Source organism: Limulus polyphemus, unplaced genomic scaffold (genome assembly GCF_000517525.1).
Source record: "Limulus polyphemus unplaced genomic scaffold, Limulus_polyphemus-2.1.2 Scaffold4233, whole genome shotgun sequence".
Taxonomy (NCBI): domain Eukaryota; kingdom Metazoa; phylum Arthropoda; class Merostomata; order Xiphosura; family Limulidae; genus Limulus; species Limulus polyphemus.
In genome coordinates, this window is record NW_013669843.1 from 5,647 (window position 1) to 14,623 (window position 8,977).

At 34.9% G+C, this 8,977-nt stretch overlaps 1 long non-coding RNA gene across 1 annotated transcript in view; it reads right to left on the reverse strand.

Moving 5' to 3' along the window:
- Positions 1 to 118: 118 nt before the first annotated feature.
- Positions 119 to 8,977, reverse strand: part of LOC111088683 — a 42,363-nt gene continuing 33,504 nt past the window's right edge. Inside the window, exon 3 of the long non-coding RNA XR_002613133.1 lies at positions 119 to 253. This is a non-coding gene — a long non-coding RNA (uncharacterized LOC111088683). The remainder of the gene's footprint in view (positions 254 to 8,977) is intronic.

Sequence of the window (8,977 nt, forward strand, 5' to 3'; positions counted from 1 at the left end):
ATAATGAAATGGTTATTAACACTGATAATGAAATGTTTATTAACACTGATAATGAAATGGTTATTAACACTGATAATGAAATGTTTATTAACACTGATAATGAAATGTTTATTAACACTGATAATGAAATGGTTATTAACACTGATAATGAAATAGTTTACTTACATTGCTCCAACGTACAAGATATCTCTTTTGGGGTCCAGGTAGAAAGTTTCATAGTACAGTTCCCCACAACTGAATTCCTTAAAGTGTTCTGGAAACAGATAAAACGAACAACAATTTAATACATAGATCTGGGTGCTTCAACATTATCATTATCAGTTACACTCTCCACGACTGAATTTATTATTATTATTATTAAACATAGCAAATAAGAGTACGGTCCCCAATGTAAAGCTGCATGTAATCACGGTCTCATGCAGGTGGATTGGTTTGTTTTGACAAGTATAAAGTAAAATTAAGTTCCCTAATACCAGTACCGATGAGAAATCGTTTAATTTTATTACATGTTATATAAAAGAACTTATTTGAAGTTTTACCACTACAGAAATGTTTTATATCAAACACGGTTTTATTGAGGTACGATATCTACTTGCCTAACACATATATACACGTGATTATACGCCTAGAAGTTTAAAGAAAGGAACGATTAACTATAACAGATATTGGGCATTTAGAACACTTAAAAACATTTTTTTTTGCTAAATAGTGAAGAAGTCGCTGTCGCGCAAGTCAGACTAGATATTCGAAAACGTTCGTCATTACACGTTTAATGAATCATTCATGGGCCCACACACGTTCGGAAGTTTTTCAACAGTCTGGCGATAGGGCAGTCGTTAGAAAATAATACGGTAGCGACAACAACCAGTCGACTATTTATTTTTTTGAAATAGGAGTGAATGATAAAACACAAGAAAATTTACATGGATGATAAACACACCAAGATGCTTATGTAGAATTATCAACGGACTTTTCTCTACGTTGAAATATTTTTATTGTTATATACCTCTCCTATCTTGACTAAACTAGTCAATGTTTTTTGTCTTTTTTAATTACTACTACTACGTCTAACTTTTACCACACGTTCTTCGCAATTAATGATGTAGATGCTCACATACATAACAGCATCGTACTGCTAAGCTTGAGGTATGAAGATGTACACCCCCCAAAAAAAGTTAACAGCTTTATTTTCCTCTTGTAAGCGTTCTCAAGGCACACTATCAAAGTGTCGTCATTTCCAAATCTGAACTTCAAATATAGTTTCATAAAATTCATTGAATGCCGTTTAGACAACTTGAATCTATTTTTTCATCACTCCCCTCCTTACCAAAAAAAAAGAAAAAACACATACAGTTCCTCTTGAAAAGTTTCCCATTAAAGTCTATGTTTCAAAATTTAACCTCCTTACCAGAAGACCATACAGTTCCTCATGTAAAGTTTCACATTAAAGTCTGTTTCAAAATTTAACCTCCTTACCAGAAGACCATATAATTCCTTGTGTAAAGTTTCACATTAAAGTCTATGTTTCAAAATTTAACCTCCTTACCATAAGAACATACAGTTCCTCATGTAAAGTTTCACATTAAAGTCTGTGTTTGAAAATGTAAAAAATTTCTTCATGCTTCTTGCACCCTTAACAGATTATATAAGAAATAGATCGTTTGGGGAAAATCAATATGTGAGAGTAATATAATTATGTATGTATATATATGCAAATATCCAGTGGCAGTGTGTCAACCTTTAATTTCGAGATTGCTTCAGTTTGAAGGACACTACATTATCGATAACTAGTCGCTCCTAATAGTTGGCTCACGAATATATTTTTTTAACAGCTTCAAGTTCAGTATATATATCTTAGAGGCAAAATAGGCAATTATAAACGTCTAGATATAACAATTCTGAGCTCAAATCGCTCTTATTCAATATATACTTAAAAACCTACTCTTGTGATGGCGAAAACGGCCGCAACATTCTCCACCGCCGTCGGACATTCTATCCTGCCAGGTCTCGCGTGTTTTAGGCCGACCACCACAGCCCAAGCCGGTGAAATGGCATACGAACAAGATAACGTAGAGTCGAGTTACAGCCATGCACAATATTTATTACAGCAATATCTAAAGAAAATGATGTTCTGAACCACTGAAGATTAATAACTACAAAATATTAAAGCCTCGATCGACGGTGAACACAAAAGATAATCTTCCGTTGCATACCAGATGATCCGAACGCAACGGTGCAATGAAACCTTAAAGTTGCACAAGAATTTCCATCACAATGGCCTGATTACAACCTAGATCGCTACAGGCTATTACTCTCTGGTAGCTTCATCTCTCGGTAATGAGTTCCCGTTAAGTAACGAATACAAGTTGATAATGTGATTTTCAGTTAGCCGTTCGTAACTTCAGTATCTAATAGCCTTTTGTCCTCGGTAAAAGTCTTAAAAGAAACTGATTCTGAAGATACATGAATAATCACGCAGGAAGATATATTTATATTAACTCAAACACGTGCAAACTGTAAAAGCTACATGCCCCAATCCTCGCGCCAATAGTATTTTTCTCCATCATTTTATCATCCGGCGACCATCACGTGCTTGAAAATTTTAATACATTTTCATTCTGTTCGACCAATCCGGATTGCAGATGGAGTAACGTCATGAATCAATACTAAGTAATACTACTCACTCAGTATTAAAGCCCGTACACATTGTTGCCCGTATTGTTTCGGTCATCATAGTAACATGTCTATTTAATCTCAACTGGATTTCTATATTCATATATATATATACAGATGAAGAAGGTAAGGGGGGTGGACGCAATTCCTGCCAATGGTTAAACATTAAACATCGTACGTATGCAGAGGGCGTGTTATATGAAATCCTAAGCACACTCAAACTCAATTTACACTCCGAAATTTTAAAACAGTCACCATAAAATATTACTACTGCTCAGGACTTTTTTTTTTTTTTAACTTTCCGTGATCCTTTCCTTAGACACAAAACAAGTTTGGATTTTGATAATATATGTATATTTGATTGATTGACTATTTGTTTTCAAACTATTTTTTTTCTACATTCAAACTAAATCCGATGACAAAAAAAAAACAAAGTTTCACAACTAAAGGGATGTTTCTTTATTATTATTTACATCACGATAACAATATGATAACACAATAATGATCAACTTTTCGTAATTTGTTCTCAGTCACCAAAATTAAAACAATACACGGAAAATAACGATTTCCAACCACGGTTAGAAACTTACTGGTTAAGTGCTACAATCTCATATCGGAGTTTACAACACCGTGCTATAACGCATGGATCACTGCCGTGATGGTAGACGTTGTAAAGACACAGTTAGAAAATAATCAGAACCATTCAGAGAAAAATTTTACGCCTACACCCCATCGAATAAATTGGGTGGCAGGTGACTGTAGGGAGCTCAGTTCCTAAAGCTACTGCTTGAGAACAAGTTGAATGTGTTCAACGCGTTATTGTAAAATTACATTTCTTTGTTACAATGGGCTATCTGTGCTGTGCCCACCGAGAGTATCGAACCACAATTTTGAGCGTTATAAGCCCTCAGACGTAGAAATCGTAGAAAGAACCGACAACAGTCTAGTGTGATTGTAATCATTAATATTAAGACCAAAATTTTTTCTTCTTACAGTGTCAAGAGGAATGGGAAAAGAAAGAGTCACAGTTTAATGCGACTTTTAATATTCTTATTAAGCCTAATGTGTTTTCGTGTATAATTGAGTAATGGTATAATTTCATTGTTATTTTAAATACTAATAGCGTTGTCCAACAACGGTGTAATTCACAGAAGTTTTTATCGGTTGTATGTAAAACTTTTATTCACAACATTTCAACAGGTTTACCTGGCCATTGCCAAGTGGTTAGGACGCTTGAATTGCAATCTGAGGGTCGCGGGTTCGAATCTCCGTCCCAACAAACATGCTCGCCCTTTCAGCCGTGTTTGTTTTATTTTTAGAATTTCGCGCAAAGCTACACGAGGGCTATCTGCGCTAGCCGTCCCTAATTTAGCAGTGTAAGACTAAAGGGAAGGCACTTAGTCATCACCACCCACCGCCAAATCTTAGGCTACTCTTTTACCAACGAATAGTGGGATTGACCGTCACATTATAATACCCCCACGGCTGAAAGGGCGAGCATGTTTGATGTGACGGGGAGTTGAACCCGCAGATTACGAGTCGAGCGCCCTAACCACCTGGCCATGCCGGGCCCCCTTTCAGCCGTGGGGGGCGTTATAATGTTACGGTCAATCCTATTGGCATCATCAGCTAACCGATAAAAACTTGTGTGAATTTAAAAAACAATTCTGTCTAGTGTTTAATTCATGTCACTTAGCGATGTAATTCGTTCACACAGTACTGTTGTCGCTTGGGGAACATCGGGACCATACCACCATAAACGCAAAACAAAAAAAGTAATAATACCCTGAATATTAAATTTGTTTCTAGTTTCTGAATAATTATTCTAAAATTAAGTTTCTGTTATTCTAGAAACTAAAAGAAAAACCCCACTTAAACATTCTGTGATATAGTGTGAATAAGACCGAGTTACAGACTTTGTTATCAATGCACAATAAAGTCCAGAGAGTGAAGCAACTGATCAAATCGGCGTTAAATCAGGGTTGGATAAAATTCTTTAAAACTGACACTTATATAAAAAAATCATAAAAACGCAAGGAGTAAATATTTTTACTATAGAATGTTGTTAAGTATATCTTGTTATCAAAGAATGTCTTTGGATAGTACAGTCCTCATTACAGAATTCAATAGTCAAACTTATGATCTGTAAACCTTTTTTTTTAATATCGAAACTCGGCCATGTTTATCTATTATAATGTCTGTTTGCTTCGTTATCTGGATTTTGGTCTTGATAGACCAGGGAGGGTCAGGTTCAATAAGACCTCTTCCTCCTGTGGTTTAGGAGTAGGCGAATGTTTATATTGGAGTAAACCACAGTTGTTCCGACCCCTTTCAGGGCAATGTCAATGTAGGTATCTACATTAACATTCTTACGCTGAGCATATCGTCGCTTACGTTTATGTAGATATCTGTAATAACATTCTTCTGTTGTTCACATCGTCGCTTACGTCCATGTAGGTATCTGTAATAACATTCTTCTGTTGTTCACATCGTCGCTTACGTCCATGTAGGTATCTGTAATACTATTCTTATGTTGTGCATATCGTCGCTTAAGTCCATGTAGGTATCTAATAACATTCTTATGTTGTGCATATCGTCGCTTACGTTCATGTATGTATCTGTAATAACATTCTTATGTTGCGCATATCGTCGCTTACGTCCATGTAGGTATCTGCATTAACATTCTTATGTTATGCATATCGTCGCTTACGTCCATGTAGGTATTTGTAATAACATTCTTATGTTGAGCATATCGTCGCTTATGTTCGGTATTACAAAGTCTTGCACTTGACAAACAGTTCAGTATATACAACACATTTCACTAGTTTAAAAGAACATTTTACATAAATATCCTTTTTAAATGTTTTTATGTTAGTCCAAAACTAGTGTGAGTCTAGCATTAGGTGGCCTTATTAAATTTCTATTTCTAATATATATGTTAATAGGCGAGAGGTACTTAGGTCTATTTCCATTATGTGTGCAGTAGCGATCAAGTTTACACAGGAAGTCGTTTTTATGCCAATTTTTCATAAAGTAATTTAGAGAATTATGCAAGAGTCTATCGGCGATAGTTTGCATGTTTGTGTAAATGTGCATAAATTCGGAGGATATACTACGTGGTACTTTATAGGCTGTTGTAAGTATTGAGTTTTATATTGTTTGTAATTTATTTATTTGTTTTGGTGCTATGTTTAACCATGCTGGGCATGGGTATTCTATGACTGGGGTATGCATATTTTGATGGTATTATCTGGTGTGGTTCCGTTGTTTTTGCCAATTAACCTTCTTGCGTAATTTGTTTATTTCCAAGCTTTTGTTCATGTATTAATAATATGTTTAACCCACGTTAATTTAGAATCATAGGTTAGGCCTAGAAATTTTGCTGAAGTTGTGGTCTGGAGAAATCCCAATCATATATAATTTTGGTGGGTTATTTTTATGTCTTCTTTGTTTTGAAAATATTATTTGTTTATTTTGGGGGACATTTATTTTTATTCGTTATTTTTTACAGTATTCTACTATATTGTTTAGTTGTGGCTGAAGATTTGTTGCTGCAATAGATGGGGTGGGGGTCAGTTTTCCAAACCGCAACATCGTCTGCAAATTGTGATGAAAATACTGAGTTTGGGTCTTTCATGGACATATTGCTTACATACATGATGAATAGAATAGTCTGTTTGTTTGTTTGAAGTTAAGCACAAAGCTACACAATGGGCTATCTGTGCTCTGCCCACCACGGGTATCGAAACCCGGTTTCTAGCGTTGTAAGTCCACAGACATACCGCTGTGCCACTGGGGGGGGGGGGACAATGAATAGAATAGGGCGACACTTATTACATTTGGTTTGAATCAGTGGATTTAGGCTGTTTCGAATTCAGTGGTATCCCCACAAGCCGCTGCGGTATATTTTTAGGCATAGCGAAATATAAAAGTTACATTATTTTAAGCTACTGTAAAAATCAATTCACAGCCCATGAATTAATCACTCCATACAAATTGTAACTGTATTAAAAAGATCGAAATTATGTGCATATAAAGAGCTAAAATAACTGTACTACGTGCATATTAATTGTTATTGTTAAGACATGGCAAGGTGTAATACAGCCATGTAACGCATCGGTAGTGCAACACTGAATCTATAATATGTTACTTCTGTCCATAATGTGGCTAAAACTCAAAAGCTATTGGTTTTAAACTACATGATTGAATTACTTGATGGATAAAATAAAAAAGAAAATGATCAAGTAAAGATATTAAACTCGGGATTTATCATATCTTCGTTCCATAGATAATGGCTTGTTGTGCAATAAAGTAATTAGCATAATTAATGTATTATCTTACCCACCAAACTTCCACGAGACCACTGGGAATTAAACAATGACAACCTGTCCAGAATTATTATCTTTTCTAAGCAGTGATATACATTTGTTTTAGCAGCAGAAACACTGATCACATACACGTAGCAGCGGGGTGTGAGTGGGGGGCTTTCAAACTACAGTAAGCGGAAAGTAAAATCTTAAATTAGGAAATACTAGCAGATTCGACGTCCTATGGGAAGCTGTTTGTGCTATTAATTACTAATCATGGTATTCACACCACATTGAAAAAGTAAATTTGAAAAAGTGAAAAATACTGAAGGGTTTATACACACAGTCATGGAGATTAAGAAATGTGGTGATAACAGGTAGAAGTATGAATACTGAAGGATATACACACACAGTTATGAAGATTAGGAAATTTGGTGATAACAGGTAGAAGTATGAATACTGAAGGACATACACACAGTCATGGAGATTAAGAAATATGGTGATAACAGGTAGAAGTATGAATACTGAAGGATATATACACACACACAGTCATTGGTGTGTGTGTATATCCTTCAGTATTCATACTTCTACCTGTTATCACCAAATTTCCTAATCTTATCCTTCAGTATTCATACTTCTACCTGTTATCACCATATTTCCTAATCTCCATGACTTACACACACAGTCATGGAGATTAGGAAATTTGGTGATAACAGGTAGAAGTATGAATACTGAAGGATATACACACACGCAGTCATGGAGATTAGGAAATATTGTGATGACAGGTAAAAGTAACACAATTAAGGTTAAGAAATACTGTTATAAAAGGTAAAACTATGACATCGTTTACTCTCATAGATTTAATAATAAACGAACTGCACTGTTTTGTTCATTTAATCCTGGTTTATATCTGTTGACCAATAAACTTTCCTTTATACACAGTTCCTGTTCTTTGTTTGCTTTTGCAAGGATTTTAAACTATCCTCTTGTTATAGGTTTGTTGCACTCATTCAGCCATATTTCTTGACACTTAAAGTTGATATAGATTATAAATTTGCATGCTTTTGTATGCGAACTGGTAACCACCTAGTGGTGTATCCAATACTACCTAACACACGTTGTAGAATATTTACATTCATATATCACAGCGGAAGTTTTGAAGGTAGGCGTTCAGTTCTTGCATCTAAAGAAATGTTGTAATCTGCATATGGGCTTAAAAACAAATCAATTCAACTTGAAGGTATTCATAAAGGCATTATTTGATAACTGATTTCTAATCAAAATAGCATGTTTCCCTTTATATGGAAGGAGTAAAGAACGTTTTTGTTTAACATAATTCCAATTAGGTTCTGTAGAAACTATCGTTTAAATATTCTAGACTAACTTGATTTATAATACCTATTGGAAAATAAAAAAACGCCTTTTCAATAGACATTGTAAACCATGTTATTCAAGAACAAACATAAACATAATTAATGAGATAAGCAAATACAGTGATAAAAGATAACAGTTTGCATAATGAAGTAGTTTTTATCAATCTTATTGTCCTGACATCCTGTTCCGATACCTTTACATCTCCACGTATATTTCAGCTGTATTTCCAACACACTAACAGCTGATTAAAACAAGTTATAATGGTATGGCCTCCAAGAACAATAATATCGTCATTGAGAGTAATAACAAGTTATAATGGTAATGGTCTCCAAGAACAATAATATCGTCATTGAGGGTAATAACAAGTTATAATGGTAAGGCCTCCACGAACAATAATGTCGTCATTGAGGGTAATAACAAGTTATAATGGTATGGCCTCCACGAACAATAATGTCGTCATTGAGAGTAATAACAAGTTATAATGGTAAGGCCTCCACGAACAATAATGTCGTCATTGAGAGTAATAACAAGTTATAACGGTAAGGCCTCCAAGAACAATAATGTCGTCATTGAGAGTAATAAAAACGTTATAACGGTAAGGCCTCCAAGAACAATAATGTCGT